The sequence below is a fragment of the Chiloscyllium plagiosum genome, unplaced genomic scaffold (assembly GCF_037043375.1).
Source record: "Chiloscyllium plagiosum isolate Xiang-an unplaced genomic scaffold, Cpla_swu_hap1 HiC_scaffold_14, whole genome shotgun sequence".
NCBI classification, from domain to species: domain Eukaryota; kingdom Metazoa; phylum Chordata; class Chondrichthyes; order Orectolobiformes; family Hemiscylliidae; genus Chiloscyllium; species Chiloscyllium plagiosum.
Genome location: NW_028270152.1, coordinates 57,477,444 through 57,494,990, shown reverse-complemented (window position 1 = coordinate 57,494,990; position 17,547 = coordinate 57,477,444). Strand labels below are relative to the sequence as shown.

The 17,547-nt window shown below is 39.8% G+C and overlaps 1 protein-coding gene across 10 annotated transcripts in view; it reads left to right on the top strand.

Moving 5' to 3' along the window:
• The window catches only part of LOC122559093 (contactin-4-like), a 2,514,776-nt gene that overhangs the window by 946,964 nt on the left and 1,550,265 nt on the right, over positions 1–17,547 (top strand). Inside the window, exon 1 of one of the 10 annotated variants that reach the window (XM_087994467.1) lies at positions 16,437–16,603. The exons of the other annotated variants lie outside the window; for them this stretch is intronic. The gene's annotated coding sequence lies outside the window, so the exon portion shown is untranslated. Of the gene's footprint in view, positions 1–16,436; positions 16,604–17,547 lie in introns of those variants that run through there. 10 annotated transcript variants of the gene reach the window in all.

Here is a 17,547-nt window from a genome sequence, read left to right as displayed (position 1 = left end):
TTTCACCAGTTTCCTCATTTCCCCTCCCCCCACCCTGTCTCAGTCAAATCCATCGAATTCAGCACCGCCTTCCTAACCTGCAATCTTCTTCCCGACCTCTCCGCCCCCACCCCAGTCTGACCTATCACCCTCACCTTGACCTTTTTCCACCTATCACATTTCCGACGCCCCTCCCCCAAATCCCTCCTCCGTACCTTTTATCTTAGCCTGCTGGACAAACCTTCCTCATTCCTGAAGAAGGGCTTATGCCCGAAACGTCGATTCTCCTGTTCCCTGGATGCTGCCTGACCTGCTGCGCTTTTCCAGCAACACATTTCCAGCTCAAACCAAATAAAGTCAAACCAAACAAATGAACCACTGCGTGGATCACCTGGCATATTTCTCGTAACTAGAAACCATGGTAGTAAGCACAGCCTGTTGATCGTACAAAGTATTTCCCGTCAAACATCTGGAACTTTGTCATAATTTGGAGAGGTGTCCCACGTTCTAGTCAAACAACAGTCTGACATTTGTCAGTAAAATATGATTGCATGAGTAAGGCCATGTCCCAAAAACCACCACCAACCCTGGGCATGTGTTGTCCCACTGCCAGGAAATCCCCACCAGAGGTGGTGGCACAATGTGTACTCAAGGTTTGTGTGAAGATTTATAATGTACCCACAGCCACGACAGTGGGAAGGAGTTGCCTGGGAGTTCTGAACCTTGACTGCTGACATCATGAGGTCTCTTAGCATCAGTTAATTAATAGGTAATGACATTTTCTGCGGATTGCCATTTATTTCCACCACGTCTCCCCCGACCAATTCCCCATGGAAGCATGACTGATAATCAGATGTCCTCCATGCTGAACACCACAAGGAAGAATGTCACGGAATTCACCCTGAGTGGACAACATCAATGCCATTATTAACCGAGCTGGCTGAGTCCTAAAGAACATAGCGGCTTGACTGAGAATGCAGCAGTTGGTGAGCATAACAGCTGAGGGAAATATCTCCTTTAATCACCCTCACTAATGTACTTGTTGTGTATGAGTCCATCCATGACAGTATTGGTAGGAGTGATCACCATACATCCTATTGGAGACAAGTCATGTCTTATGGGGATAGCCAGCATTGTGTTGTGTGGTACTACCACTGTCCTAAATGGGACAGACTTCAAACAGATGTAGTAACTAAAAGCTGGACATTCATAAAGTGCAGTTGGCCAATGGCATTTGCACAGATATACGTGACCACAATCTACAGTCTGTCATGCCATCAGACAGCCAGGTCACTCCTGGTTCAATGAAAAGTGCTGGAGGGCATGCCAGGAGCAGAACCAAGCAAATACAAAAATAAGGTGTGAACCTGGTGAAGCAACTAAAAAGAATTTCTTGCATATCATAGCTGGAGCAGTGTGCAATAGACAGGACACTTCTGTTATAATAGACAAAACCAATCGGTCAGTTATAAGCTCTGCAGTAATATCACATCCAGGCATGAATGTTAGTAGACTATAGTATAAGGTGAAGACTCCACAAATTTTCCTACTTCACTGATGAAGGAATACAAGTACAAAAGACAAGGCTGATGAAGATCTTATGCCTAAAACGTTGATTCTCTTGCTGCTCAGATGCTGCCTAACCTGCTGTGCTTTTCCAGCGTCGCCCTTTTCAACTCTGATCTCCAGCATCTGCAGTCCTCACTTTCTCCTGAAAGATTTGCATCCAACTTCAGCAAGAGGTGCCAAGTGGATGACTGACTTCACCCTCCTTCTGATATCTAGCATCACAAATGCCAATCTTCAACTCACTCAGTTCACTGCACCTGGTATCAAGACAGGGCTGATGAGTCTAGCTGTATACAACAAAGGCTGTGGGCCCTGAGACAGTTACACAAATAGCACTGAAGACTTATGCTCTGATTAGCCACATTGCAAGGCAAGCTGCTTCAATACAGTTACAACACTGGCCCCTGTCTGACAACACGGATCCTTGCCAAAATATGTCTTGTGCACAAAAAAGGACAAATTCAACATGGCCATTAACTGCCTGATCAGTCCACACATAACCAACAGCAAAGTGATAGAATGGGTATGTCACAAATACTCATTCAAACTCCAGGCTACTACTATTGCATGCAAGGTTGTAAACTTATTAATAAAGGGTGAGAAGCCTCATCATATATGTGAGGCATGTACCTCGTAATTTGACCTTCTGACTGGATGCTGCAGTTAAGTACACATTTCTTTCTGTTTTTATCTACAACTTCTTCTTAATTCAGAATAGGTGTTGCCAGGCCATTGCTGCATGGTGTAGACTTGGTATCGAAGGCAGGTATCACCTATCTAGGTTCACAGCCTGCCTAAGGGAGGGAGGAAGACTGTCTCTCACACTTTGCAGGAAGGCAGGGAGGTTGCAACATTAACTTGAAAGTTGCAGCAAAATGTGGGACAGCCTATGATTTGGACACTGGAACTTAACCATGTGGTTGTTTGCATTGGGAAAATGTTCCTCGAGAATGGGCGCAGGGAACTGTGAAGCCAAGGGGAGAATTACAGTGACAGGCAAGAGCGACAAAAGAGGATGGGTGTTGCATGTTACCATAAGGGAAATGAATAGTCTCATGAGTGGACTTGTATGGGGAAAGGAGTAATTGAAATGGGGTGATGTTAGAGTCAAGCTGAGCATAGGGAGCTCATATGGTGTTGGCTCAGAGGGAAGAAACGGTAAATGGGGTGTTTGAATATTGACAGAGGGAGACCTAAATAAACTATAAAACTATCTGCAATGACAGGAGGAAGTTGATATGTTGGGGGGGGAGGAGGGGTGGGGGTTAGTACAGAGGGTGAATAATTAAAGCAATTAATGTATGTTGTTATATCAAGTGCAAACTTATTAAGCAGTCCCTTGTTCTGTTCAGTAGAAACAGGAGAAGCTCAGATCTGGTTGTGTTCATTCGTGGAAAGCTGAAAACTTAAATGGGTGCAAATGGAAACAGAAACCAGTGAAAAGCTGTGCACATACACTGAGTTAAATGACTGAACACTGAAATGATGCACACATAACTACATTAAAACTCCTATGCCCAGGTCATAGCGGCACGGTGGCTCAGTGGTTAGCACTGCTGCCTCACTGCACCAGGGACCCGAGTTCAATTCCAGTTAGGGCAACTGTCTGTGTGGAGTTTGCACAAACTCTCCAGGTGCTCCAGTTTCCTCCCACAATCCAAAAGGTGTGCAGGTTGGGTGAATTGGCCATGCTTAATTGCACATAGTGTTCAGGGATGTGTAGGTTAGGCGTGTTAGTCAGGAGTAAATGTAGGGGAATGGGTCTGAGTGGTTACTCTTTGAGGGTCGATGTAGACTTGTTGGGCCAGAGTCCAACAAGTAGAGATTCTAAGCATTGAAGGTGACTCATGGTCAGCAACATTTGGTCTGATGGGGTGGGGTTGGGAATAGGAGGAATTGATGCTTCTGGGTCAACCAGCGCAAGAGCTTTTATTGTCTCATGTGCCTGAATCTAAATAATATGGGCATTGAAGTGATACAGATACTGTCAGTTTTAAGCAGAACTGAGTCGTATAGAATAACATATATTACGAGAATTGTTGTGAGCTTAGACAAAAAGCATAATTGCTGCGTAATGCTGATGGCTAAAAGGAGAGGAGGACCAGCATGATTGGTTTGACCAAAGTTATGGGCAACCGAATAAGGGCAAAAAGTTTTGATGAATGTGGAAAAGTCCAGAAGATAGCAACCATAACCTCCTATTTGTTCAGAGATCCACATTTCAATTCAAAATGATTGGCCAGTTAAACTTATCACTGTACTGGTTTTGCCATACCTAAGGAGAAGAGGGTATGGACGGCCAAACAGCAAGAAGGGACCTGAGTCACGATGTCTATAACTATGGAAGAACAGGCAGTACTTGTACAAGGGAGTCAGTGTTAGCAATGCTGTCAAACTCTGGCTCAGGAGAGCTCTGTGTCAGGTAGAGTTTCCATTTCTCTGCAAATAGACGCGATTTAAAGGTGGTGAGAATAAGCCAGGGAACTGTAGACTAGTGAGCTTGACATCAGTGGTGGGCAAGTTGTTAGTGGGAATCCTAAGAGACAGGATGTACATGTATTTGGAAAGGCAAGGACTGATTAGGGATAGCCAACATGGCTTTGTGTGTGGGAAATCATGTCTCACAATCTTCATTGAGTTTTTTGAGGAAGTAACGAAGAGGATTGATGAGGGCAGAGTGGTGGACGTGATCTATATGGACTTCAGTAAGGTGTTTGACAAGGTTCCTCATGGTAGACTGGTTAGCAAGGTTCGACCACATGGAATGCAGGGAGAATTAGCCATTTGGATACAGAACTGGCTCAAAGGTAGAAGACAGAGGATGGTGGTGGAAGATTGCTTTTCAGACTGGAGGCCTGGGTATGAGGGGATTTTGATCAGATGGGCCAATGGCCCGAGGATTGGCAGATGGAGTTTAATTTGAATAAATGTGTGGTGTTGCATTTTGGAAAAGCAAATCAGGACAGGACTTATACACTTAATGGTAAGGTCCTGGGGAGTGTTGCTGAACAACGAAACTTTAGAGTGCAGGTTCATAATTCCTTGCAAATGAAGTCACAGGTAGATAGGATAGTGAAGAAGGCACTTGGTATGCCTGCCTTTCTTGGTCAGTGCATTGAGTATGGGAGTTGGGAGGTTATGTTGTGGCTGTACAGGACATTGGTGAGGCCACTTTTGGAATACTGCATTCAATTGTGGTCTCCCTACTATAGGAAGGATATTGTGAAACTTGAAAGGGTTCAGAAAATATTTACAAGGATGTTTCCAGGGTCGGCGGGTTTGAGCTACAAGGAGAGGCTGTAGCTCCCTGGAGTGTTGGAGACTGAGAGGTGATCTTATAGAAGTTTACAAAATTATCAGAGGCATGGATAGACTAAATAGACAAGGCGTTTTGCCTGAAGTCAAGCAGTCCAAAGCTAGAGGGCATAGGTTTAAGGTGAGAGGAGAGATATTTAAAAGGGACCTGAGGGGCATTTTTTTCATGCAGAGTATGGTGCATGTATGGAATGAGCTGCTGGAGGAAATGGTGGAGGCTAGTATAAAAACAACATTTAAAAGGCATCTGGATGGGTATATGAATAGCAAAGGTTTAGAGGGATATGGGTAAAATGTTGGCAAATAGAACTGGATTATTTTAAGATATCTGTTTGACATGGACGGGTTGGACCATAGGGTCATTTCCGTGCCGTATATCTCTGTGACTATAAGTGAAAGGACAATGCCAGAGGCTATGGATGCTGTTCTCTAGACTGGCCAATGCTTGCACCGCAGTTTGCAGCTGTATAGCTTCGGGTGACTTCTGTTTCTGTGGCCCTCACAAATGACGAACTGCAAAATGCACCTGGGGGCTTGCTTGGCATTTCCCAAATGGCTATTGCAGCCAGAAAGTCAAGCTTCCTCAGTCATGGGATTTGCGTCCATCTCTGAATCTCTGGATTCCTTTGTGTCCAAGTGGTAATCAAATGCATGCACAAGGGATTTCACTCCTTCGTTGGTCAGTTGGTCTGCAATGCAGGCAACAACTCCTGCTGGCATGTGGCTATTATCAAGGGAGCTGTCATACACTTATATTCTGCAAAACATTCAGATGCAGCAAATCAATGCTCCTGCATATCATCTCCAAGGCAGGTTTACAGGTGACAGGGTGTATCCACAGAGAAGTTGGCTCATGAGCCCAGTTTGAAACCCCCAAACTAACGGCTAACAGCAGTACAGTACTGTCCTTTCATCAAGAAGAGCCATCATTGAGCAGATAATCAGCCTGCTAATGATAATATTCTGTTGTGTGGACTCCTTAGGTGGCACATTCTAATGCTCATCAGATTTCAGAATGGGGATTATTTACTATACTCTTCATTATATAGATGACAAGGTTAGAACTTAGCTAAGGGGGAGATGTAGGAGTCATACGCCTTCTTAGATAAGGAAGAAGTTGAGGATATTGGAGATACTGACTGATGATGCTTTCAAAGAAACTAGGCAGTCATGGTATTTAACAGACAGACCCATGAGACCTATTATCAGCTAAATTTGAGGCCAAATGATTTGTGATGAACATATGAAGGTGCTTCGAACTACGACCCCCATAATGGCTGAGAGAGAGCATGTTTCAGATCTGCCACTCTTAATTTTTCATTTGTTTTGAATTCAGTAAAAGTGATGTTTTTGGCTTTGTGCAGATGTTTCCTGCTTTGTTTATGGGTCAGAGAGAAGCATCAATAAGAAGTTATGCGAGAATGCTTAAGATTACACAATATTCTTCAAACATGAATATGTAAGAGGCATTAATCTATTGCCAAATATTGGAGGATGCACACAGTATTCAGTTCCTCCCTGAACTCACATATGCACCTTCCCCAATGTTATCTTCCTCCAAGAGGCAATGGAGGCTGGCAGCCTTTGACTGCCAAACCTTGGTCCAAATAATAAAAATGTGAGTGCCTTTGGTGATATGCAGCCACAGACATTCAACAATTTATGTTCCTTTGTCTGTGACTTTGCATCGAGTAGGCCACAGCACATCTTAACAACTTGCTGCCATGTTCTCCTGTGCTACCCGTGGGAGCAGACCTCTACTGCTATGTCAGTCAAGGCAATTCAGACATCCATTGGAGAGAGGTGCCCTGAGGAACTCTCGCGAGGTATTACCAAAGTGCATGGTGTGACCTTCAGTCTGGTCTCAGACATCTTTGAGGAGCATGGAGAGGGTTATCAACACAAGCTGGCTGATGCCCTTGCCTGCAGAGAGTGAAGGGCTGTGTTGATCCCCTTTAAGGATAGCGTCCAGAATGTATCTTAAAGTAAGATTGAATCAGAAGTCCAAAGATGTACAGGTTAGGTGAATTGGCCATGCTAAATTGACCACAGTGTTCAGGGATGTGTAGGTTAGGTCCAATAGTATGGGGAAATGTAGACGACTAGGGTGGGGAAATGGGTCTGAGTGGGTTACACAGTGTGGACTTGTTGGGCCAAATGGCCTGTTTCCAAACTGCCGGGATTCTATTCTATTTTATTCTTTTCAGAAAATATTAGGTTTTTGGTACTTCATAAAGGCATATTAGAACTCTCTTGACTTATTTGTTCTGAGCATAACTGGCCAAAATTTCTGATATTTTTTATTGTCTTAATGACATCTGATGTAATTGGAAAGTAATGGACAAAAATATTTGTATTCATTAAGTTGGTCTGTCAGGATTTACTAATACACACTTTTTTTAAAATAGCATGCACGGTACTTTTGAGAGGTACATTGTTGTCATTTTTATTCTACTGCCAGTTTTATTGTGAGTGACAGCATTGAATGAGGTGCTTTTTTGTCACCCATTGAAAAAGTTTGTAAATATTAAGCAGAGCGCGATCTGACATTCTGTAAATGACATTGTGTGAAACCACTCTATACTTACATGTAAAATTGATGTATGCTATATGCTAAAATGGCACACTCGATCAGAAGAAGGAAATACATTTTGCATTATATTCATATTGCAAGACATACTTTTCAAAAGGGCTTACTTTATATAATGGAATGTGTTTTATGCACGGACATTAAGAATCATGAATAGGTCGTGTGCCCATACACAGCTTTCAAGCTATAAAGCAAGTACCAAAGCCATTTCCAATTACTATTCATTTCCACGGATCTTGAGCATATTGCCTTCCAGTGCCATGTCTATTTTTCCAACAAATCCTTGTTTGAACCATTTCAGTCAGGTTCCACATCTTCCACAGCACGGAGAAATCTCTTTTTAAAGTCACAGTTGATATTGTAAATGATTCTGGCCATCGTAAATGATCTGCCCCTATCCTTGTCAACTTGTTTGAATTGATTGACCTCATCATCTTCCTGCAACATCATTCCTTTGTTATGCAGCTAGGTTGGAATAGCACTCTCCTGATTTTGTTTGTATCAGTTCAGGCCAGACTAACATTTGCAATAATTTCTCTTCCTCCTCCCACTCCAGACTGAGGATATTTCTTTGACTTCTTCCAATGTCTTATCTACGTGCTTCCTCAGGCTGACAGGCACAGTTAGAAACTAACAAACAGCAATTCGTGCATAGCAACAACTAGGAAAGTCTCACTTCCATGACTTCGGATTATTTTCATACTACATTTTTAACTTCTCATGGATGTATGGTATTGAACAAAACCAAGTTTGCTTTATCAGTGTACATATATGAATGAATGTCCATCTTTAAATAACACTGATTCCATTTTTGTTTGTTCTTACAGCAGCTTATTTTGAATTAAATTATCTAATCTTGAAAGTTCCATTCATTGTATCTCAAACAGGTCTCATTTATGCCAAATTAACAAGAAGGAACTGAAAGGACTGTTCTGCTAAATATGAATTTTTTTTAACATACTTTACAGGTTTTGATGTAGCTGTCTTTTGTTAATGACAACAAGTGATTTAATGTGCAGTTTGTTATAGCTTTATGACCTGCTCAAGGCTGTTCACTATATGAGTCGAGATTGTTTCATGGACTTGTTTATATCTCCACATTTTTAGCTATGGCCTTATCTATCGTTTGCTCAGGTTGGTGCAATTCTTGAATTGATTTTAAAACCAACAGTAAGCAACATAATTGTTTTTTCTACGTTAATGTTCAGACACAAATCCATATTTTAGAGCTAAATGAAGGATTCCAAGTATTTGTGATCCATCTTGGTAAATTTGAGGAATTTCTTTTTAAAAAGTGATGTGTTGTGGTTCCTATTCAGTTTCGTATATGACCAGATTAAAAGGAAAATTTGTAATTGCAGCACATTTTCATTTTAAATAATCCTATCTTTCAGGAAAATGCATTAAACTTGTTAAATTTTCACAATTCACAGTGTGTTTTACTTCTAATTTAAATCTCAGAATTGAGAATCTTGACTTGAAATTAATGCCACACTCCTGACATTTTATAGCTCTTCGTGAAATGCTCAGCTATAGAGTTTCATTCTGTTTTGTGCTTTATGTTCAGCTCCTCAAAAAGCTTCATCATTCAAGGAAAATAATTCACATGAGACAAGCTGCAGCTGTTGTTGTGTGCTGAGTGTTCTAGGATACTGAGTTCTGGTTCTATCCTCCAGAGAGGGAAGATTTGAATCATACCATGGTCAAGATTTCAAACAATCCCCCTTTTCAGGTAGTTCCTGACTTTCTAAGAGGTTTTTTTTTGGTGAGTCAACAGGTTTATGTTCAAGTTTCAGTTGCCACAAAGGTTGTCTAAACAGGTAGATTGAAAGCTATTTCTTCAAACAACCTGTATGTGACTGATTCATGACCATTTGGTATGAAGTTGGTGACAAAATTTTCATGTCACTTTGGTTTCAAAAAGGTTTTGGGTTTTGGAATTGTAATGGCGATAAGACCATTGGTATTCCTGGTTGTTAACCCTCGAAAACTTATGGCAACATTTGGAGTCTGCACAGTAATATATAGAAATCCAGAATTTGCTGTCAGTAATTCAACATTTCTCTGGAGATGAAACACTTCAGGATGAATTGGAAATATCCTTACAGACAACAGTTACCATTCTTATGCTGATAGTCTCATTGCAAAAGCCCTTGGAAAACGTTATGTCCTATTGAATGAGATGCAACTGGATTTTTAATGATGTATTATGTTTATAATTATGGTTGATCAACTTTACTGGCTGTTTTATATTTATAATTTTATAATTTCTTGCATCACAAATTCTCCAGTTAAAAATAAAAGGATTCCATGTTTTGTTTTCTGTCCGTGAAAGAACTTCAATGTGACTGATTACTTATTCTGTTCAATCAGTAATTGAACAGAATCACTGCTGTTGGATAACTGGAAAACACCTTGTCTTGGCACCAGAAACAAACTAATGTTGAAAATGGGAAAACCATATCACAGAGATGGCTAAATAATAGAACATGGCTTTCTTCAAGATTAGCAGTGAGCGATATTGCTTTACCTCTAGTTTCAAAATCTAAGGCATTGTAAGGATGGAAATTCAAAATACATAAACAGCAGGAGAAGTATGGGAGGAGCAACCATATGTCACCGTGAGGAAGTGAATGGCTCATATTTAAATCATTTATTTTATTTACTTATTGCACAGTAAAAAAGCCTAGGCAATGTAATGTGATGAAACCATTCCGTTTTGCCAGATCATAAATTGACTTTTACACTGTGCAGTGTCTCAAAATATTTAAACCAAAATTGACTTTGTCCACAATCTTCTAGTCTAAATTGTTGTTCTACTAACTGAAGTCTGCTTTTGCAAAGTCAACATGAAGAACTCTCTTTCTCAACCTATCCCATCGCCTGAGACATGTTAACCCCCAGGTTAAACCTCCACCAGTCATCTAACTCTCTCTAATGAGAGAGCAGCCCGAAGGTCTGGTAAGACAATGGTGACCTGACTATGTCACAGGAATTTAGTACACGTTAAGATGCAGTTTCAGGAGCAAAACTAAGTTCATCAGACCTAATTTGCAGGACCCATATAATTATTGATTTTTAATACTACCTAATATGACAATATGGTAAATAACTTGTATATAATAGTTTAATTTTCTGAAAGAAATGTGACTTTTATGGAATGAACATTGCTATAGAGGAATAATTTCATTCTGCAGTGATATGTTTTACTTCTGATGTTACTAATGATAAAAGTTATTTTAAATTTGCCTTGCCGTTGAACTGAGAATATCATTGTTGATTGACTAAATGACCAGGTTGGTCTAACTCTCTGTCAAAACCTATATTATTTGACGGATAGGATAGAAGATCAAAATAGATATGGAGGTATTTCCAGTTAAGCATTACTTATGAAACATAGTTATTTTTTAATTTTCCATAATTAGCCATGTGTAGCCACTCAATGAACTTTCAGTGATCTTGTTAAAAGCATTGATTGTTTAGTGAGGAGATTACTATGCATTAATGTGCAAAGTGTGCTGCTTTGATGTTTGCCATCAGGGCACCCAAAGATGGCATAAAGTAAAGGTGATAAAGTAAATATGTTCCAGGAACTACACAACATTTATTTGAGAATATAATGAGCATAAGAGAATTATTTCATAAACGGGTTTCACAAAACAGTTCAGATGTACTTCACTTCTTCTGGAATATCATTGGAATATATTTGTCAGATTGCTGCCATTCACGTAACAGTTAATGGAATTCATGATTCAATTGGGGGTGTCTACTTTTTTCCAAGAGGAAGATTATACAGAACTTCATCCATTAAAGTAATAAGATTAGTAGCACAACACTTTTGAAACTAGTTTTGTATTGTGTATCACTTTGATTTATTTGATTCAATGCAATTAGTATGAATATGAGAAAAGAACAGTGCATTTCATACTTGTAGACTATTTCAATGCACTTTATCATCAATTACTTGGGGGGGAGGGGGGGAAGGTGGGTTCTTATGGCACGATGTTAGTGCCCCCACCTCTGGACCAGCAAGCTTGGATTTCAATTGAGACATGTCATAACATCTCTGAATGAGAAAATATTGATCATGAGGTAATTATTCTTGAAGTGTAGTGGTCAAACATGAACACTAATTTGTGTATAAAAGCCTTCACAAATAACACTGATATGAAACTGGTCAAGTGTTTTGTTGTTGTTGATTGAAGTATTAATGTTGGTACAAACAAGTGATTTCTCTGCTTCTCTTCAAATATTATCCAAAAAGGCAAATGGTGTTTACCATCTCAACGTAAGGTTAGAATGATCATGAATGCAACAGCTACACAATTCAAAATTTAAGAAAAAAACAGATGAAGGCCACAAAACGCCACCAGCCTGCTCAACCATTGTGTCAGAGTAAGGCTGATCTAATTCAATTCAATTCAACACCCACTTTATTCCCAGATTGTTTAATTCCATTCATGTACACATTGATCATCCACACCCTCCTAGGGTAGAGATTACCCAAAAATTCCTGATCTTCTGATGAAGGATGTTTCTCCATATCTGTATCATAAATGCTGACTGTTTAGCATGAGATTATAACATCTACTTCCAAGATCATCATCTTACCAAGTCTCCTAAAAATTGTAAATGCTTCACTGAGAGCAACATTCAACCTTAGAAACTCCATGAAACATGAGATGACACTATTCAATGTCTCATCATAGATTTCACCCACATCCTATGAAGCAATCCAGCGAAGTTTTGTGCACTAACCTCTGAGACATCTATATAATTTCTTGCGCATGAAGTCCAAAATTCAGTTGAGTCTTTTAATCCATTGAAGTGTTGACCCAGATAATGTGCTGTATACTTGGGGTTTAACTCCATACCCATCATGCTCAATGGTGATTGTGTAATCATTTATAGTCACAGGGACTGCATGAGGGGAAGATAATGACAGACAAAAATTAAACTGGCTTGAATAGGCTTGAATTGATTCACTCAAAACCAAACTTTTGGTTTCGAATATTGAATTTAGCCTTTAAAGTTTAATAGTCAGTCTGTGAAAAATTATGTGAGAGTAAACCTTGTCTTGTCCGTAAGAAAGAAAAGAGCGTTGAATTGATGTCACCTTCAAGCTATTGGTGTCCAATATAATATTAGTATAGTGCTCAAAGGCAACATGTGGCTAAGACTTTTTATCTTATGCTTATTTGGACAAATGCAGGAATGTCAAATTTTGAATGATCATAGTAATTTACTCTCATACACCAAAAGAACAGGTTTCTGCGTATGAAATTTTGTGTTTCTAACAAGTATAAATGAGCCATATAATGAGTTCATTTCTAAATCCTAAACAAAAAACCTGCTGTTGAAGTAATTCTGGGAATGGGCATTACCTACTCAACAATCCTGACTTGGCAAAATATCATCTTTTTGAGTAATTCTAAATGATATTTCAGCAGGGGAGCTGAGTGGGAATGGTTGAATTGTGCTCTGGGAAGTTGAGTGAACCGCTACACTTGGGCAGTGGCAAAGCCCAAGACACTACATGTGTAGTGTCTCCCATGCACCCTCTTCCTCGAAGAAAGAAAAATCTCTGTGATGTGTCTATAAGATAAGGTTTTTCTATTTCTTTTTTATCATGTGCTGTGAAGTAGTGTGATTGGTAAAGCATTTTTATTTCATTTATCTGTTCTTTGATATTGATTACTAAGTTAAGCTTAGGAGTAGAAATGGCAGGAGATCTCAGACACATGTTCTGCTCCTCTTGCTCAATGTGGGAGCTCAGGGATGCGGCTGCTGTCCCTGATTCCTTCATGTGCAGCAAGTGTGTCCAGTTACAGCTCTTGTTAGACTGCATCATGGCTCTAGAGCTGTGGATGGACTCACTTTGGAACACCGCGATGGTGAGGAAGTCGGGTATAGCACGTTTAGCAAAGTGGTCACACCGCAGATTAGGATTGCTGAGGGAGAAAGGGAAGGGTGACCAAAATGCCGAGAAAGAATAGGAAGGCAGTGCAGTTGTCCCCTGCAGTCATTTCCTCCAAAACAGGTACACCTTTCTGGATACTAATGGGGGAAATTGCTCACCATGGGAAGGAAGCAGTAGCCAGGTTCATGGCGCCAGGTTCTGCTATACAGAAGAGCTAGAGAAAGAGTGGAAGGGCTATAGTCATGGGGGATTCAATTGTAAGGTGAGTACATAGATGGTTCTATGGTCAAAAATTAGACACCTGAATGTTGCCTCCCAGATGCATGGATCAGGGATGTCTCAGATCGACTGCAGGACATTCTGAAGGAGGAGGATGAATTGAATTGAATTGAATTTATTGTCACATGTATCGAGGCACAGAAAAAAAGCTTTGTCTTGTGAGTAATACAGGCAGATCACATAGTTCAGTAGCATAGATAGTAAACAATAGGTAAACAGTGGCAAAAACAAAAACGCAGGTAAAGGCGAATGTTAAGAGTTTGTGAGTCCATTCAGTATTCTAACAACAGTAGGGTAGAAACTGTTACAAAACCAGCTGGTGCATGTGTTTAGGCTTCTGTACCTTCTTCCTGATGGTAGAGGTTGCCGAAAAACTTTGCCAGGGTGGATGGATCTCTAAGAATGTTGGTGGCCTTTCCTTGACAGGGAGCCTGGTAGATGGATTCTATTGATGGGAGGTTGGCGATTGTGATTGTCGAATCGAGTTCACCACTTTCCGATCTTGAATGGTACAGTTGCCATAGCCAGCATACAGTTACCAATGATATAGGTAAAAAAATGAGAAATGGCAGATGGAGTTCAATCTGGTCAATTGTGAGGTGATGCATTTTGGAAGATGCAATTCTAGAGTGAACTGTACAGTACATGGAAAAGCCCTGAGGACAATTGATGTACAGAGAGATCTGGGTGTTCGGGTCCATTGTACCCTGAAGGTGGCAACGCAAGTCAGTAGAGTAGTCAAAAAGGCATTTGACATGCTTTCCTCCATCGGATGAGATATTGAGTACAAGAATTGACATGTCATGTTACAGTTGTACAGGATTTTAGTTCAGCCACATTTGGAATACTACATACAGTTCTGGTCGCCACATTACCAGATGGATGTGGATGCTTTGGAGATGGTGCAGAAGAGGTTCACCAGAATGTTGCATAGTATGGAGGGAGCTAGCTATGAAGAGAGGTTGAGTAGAATAGGATTATTTTCAATAGAAGGACAGAGGTTGAGGGGGGACCAGATTGAGCTCCACAAAAATTATGAGAGGTATCAATAGGGTGGATAGCAAGAAGCTTTTTTCCCCAGAGTAGGGGACTCAATTACTAGGGATCACGATTTTGAGGTGAGGGGGAAATGTTTAAGGGAAATACGCACAAAAAGTTCTTCATGCAGAGGGTGGATAGTGCCTAGAATGCATTGCCAATGGAGGTGGGCACAATAGTGCCATTCAGTATGTATCTAGACAGATACATGAGGGCAGGGAGCAGAGGGATACAGATCCTTCGAAAATAGGTGACAGGTTTGAATAGAGCATCTGGATTGGTGCAGGCTTGGAGGGCCAAAGGGCCTGTTCCAGTGCTGTAATTTTCTTTGGTCTTTGTTCTAATATAATAACAGCAGTCATTCTTATTTATTTTACAAAACTTTGCACAGAATGGCTAAAGGGGTCATGAGTCACTAAAATCACAGTTGAAGAGGTGTTCTGGGAAAAATAAATGAGATGAAAAATGAAAGTTTACTAATTTCTCATGTAAACTAAGCCGAATAAAGGAGTTGACAGTCTGAAAAGAGATTGCAATCAGGAAAAAAAACTGTTGGAGCATATCAGTGGAGACACCATGACAGAAAAGTTTTGCTGCAGATTTGTTGAGGGAAGCCATTGTGAATAAATAATGAACAAATGGAGGTTCATTTTGCAGCCAGTAAGTCCAACTGAAGTATTAAATGAAGATAAGGGGATTGATTAGAGCAGAAGGTTTCCATTGGGATCAATAATGACAAGAAATTAGGTATCAACTGGAATGATTTTGGTGAGAAAGTAGTCCCTGTTTCATGGTGGGATTTCTCTCTGAAGTCTACCAATTGACATCACTTTTTTTATCTTTTGAGGATTAACTTTGATTGGCATAGATACCTCCACTTAGTTCTTAGCAGGCTTCGTATGGAATGACTCATTTCATCAATTTATATGTCAGAGCTTTGTGGTGGTGATATGGAGACCTCTAAAGCCTTCATTTTCACGATTAGTAAACTAGAATTGAATTGATTTTAGTTGAACCAAATGATTTAATCTCATCAATTATGAGCTTTCATTTAAGCTGTTTGACCAGCTCAGTTTTTAATTCATCCATTCTGGTGTGATTTTGTCAGTGTTCACATTAATATGGAACCCAGAGGAGAAAATGAATTTACCATAATTGCGTCTAAAGGGAAGGTTCGCATTTTTGATGTTAGAATGGTACATACTTTTGCGAACTGTTCTGAGAAATGTCGGAAGGAAAATAGTCAACAGCTTGTGTATCTTCCATAAGAGATGTAAACTGAGTTTATGTTTTGGAAAGTTGGGTGCGGGAGGACGGGTGCTTTTGTAGGGGGCGGTGGCGGGGGTGAGTGGGTGGAGGGGAGCTGGATTCATGGTGCAAGATACTTCATTCAAGAAACAATTATTTTGATATTGACAGAATAGTTTTTTTTCCAAAGGGAACACCAACCTATTTTAATCTAAGTAATTCACCTAATAGGATTTTGTTAATGCTCTATATTAAATGTGTTATATGCTGGAATCAATCGGCTGTCGAAGAGCTGTTAAAAAGACCTATAGCATCTTCCTGGGATTGTACTTTGGCTATATAAATTATTCATGACCAAACTGATACAGCATCAGCTACTAAGAACCCAATATGAAAGTAAAAGACTTCCTCTATCATTCGTAATCTCTGAAAAGGCTGCAGTGAAATTCAAGCCATGAGCATTTGCTGCACTGCCTTAAAGTAATGTGAGATTAGAACATTTGAATTGACTAAATACGAGCATCGAAAGGAGCCTTGAATGTTTTAAAAATCTCTCCAGAATGACTAGCACCTGAACAGAAAGTGGATATTGATCTTTGTTATGCTTCAAGCTTCAAATTAGGTTATGGCTGTATCTTCATTTAACTGTGGTGTGCTGTATTATGGTGAGTGACTAGCAATGGTTTATTATTTTCATAAATATATTGTTATTGAAGTGTTTGTTTTTTAGGATTTCCAATGCCTTATTGAAGTTTAATTTTAACTGAGTGAGTTAATGTGAAAGATTGAAGTTTGCTTTACCTGTATTTGGAACAAACCACCTTAAAGTGGCAAAGACATTTGTTCTTTATCAGTTTAATGAAAAGCATAAAACATGTTGATGCATTTAATTTTCATAAGAAAACGTATTTCATGGTATTTTTGAGAGCATATAGCTCAGCTTGCAATTGATGTTAAACATGAAAGAAAAATCATAAACTGGCTTAATAACTTGCATGCTGTTCAGATCTACCATCTCATATTGAGATTTTATCATTTGGCGAATACTCAGCTGACTTCAACAAATTACAGAACACTTCTTCCTTATTTGCATTTTAAAAGAGTGTTGCTGTAAGACAAGATTTTTTTAAACCAAGGTTCGCATTTTCTGTTGAACAAAAATTTGCCATTAGTATACTTATTTGTGACCTTTCACTTTGATAGTTCCACAACTTTGCACAGAACAGTTGATGACATGCATGGATTAATATATTAATCTGTCCAAAGTCCCATTGTGTAAAGCTTTGAAATAACACCTGGGTTTGTCACCCATACCAGTGAAAGCAGACATTGAATTTCAAACACAGACTCATGCATGTGATGCTGAGACTCCTCAGACAGTCTATAATCTAATCAACCAGCAACAGCTGAAATACTGCATCTTGACTGATTCAATGATGTCACTTGTGAATGAAGTGGTACATATTTTAAAGTGAGAACAGAATGTGGGTGAAGTCCATGGCTTGTAGCTGCCTTCCATTTTCTTCATTTTCTTCATGAGTTGTTAACAAATTGCCCCAAAAAACATGAAGTCACAGTGATTTGAGTTTTTTTTTTGTGGGCTGCAATG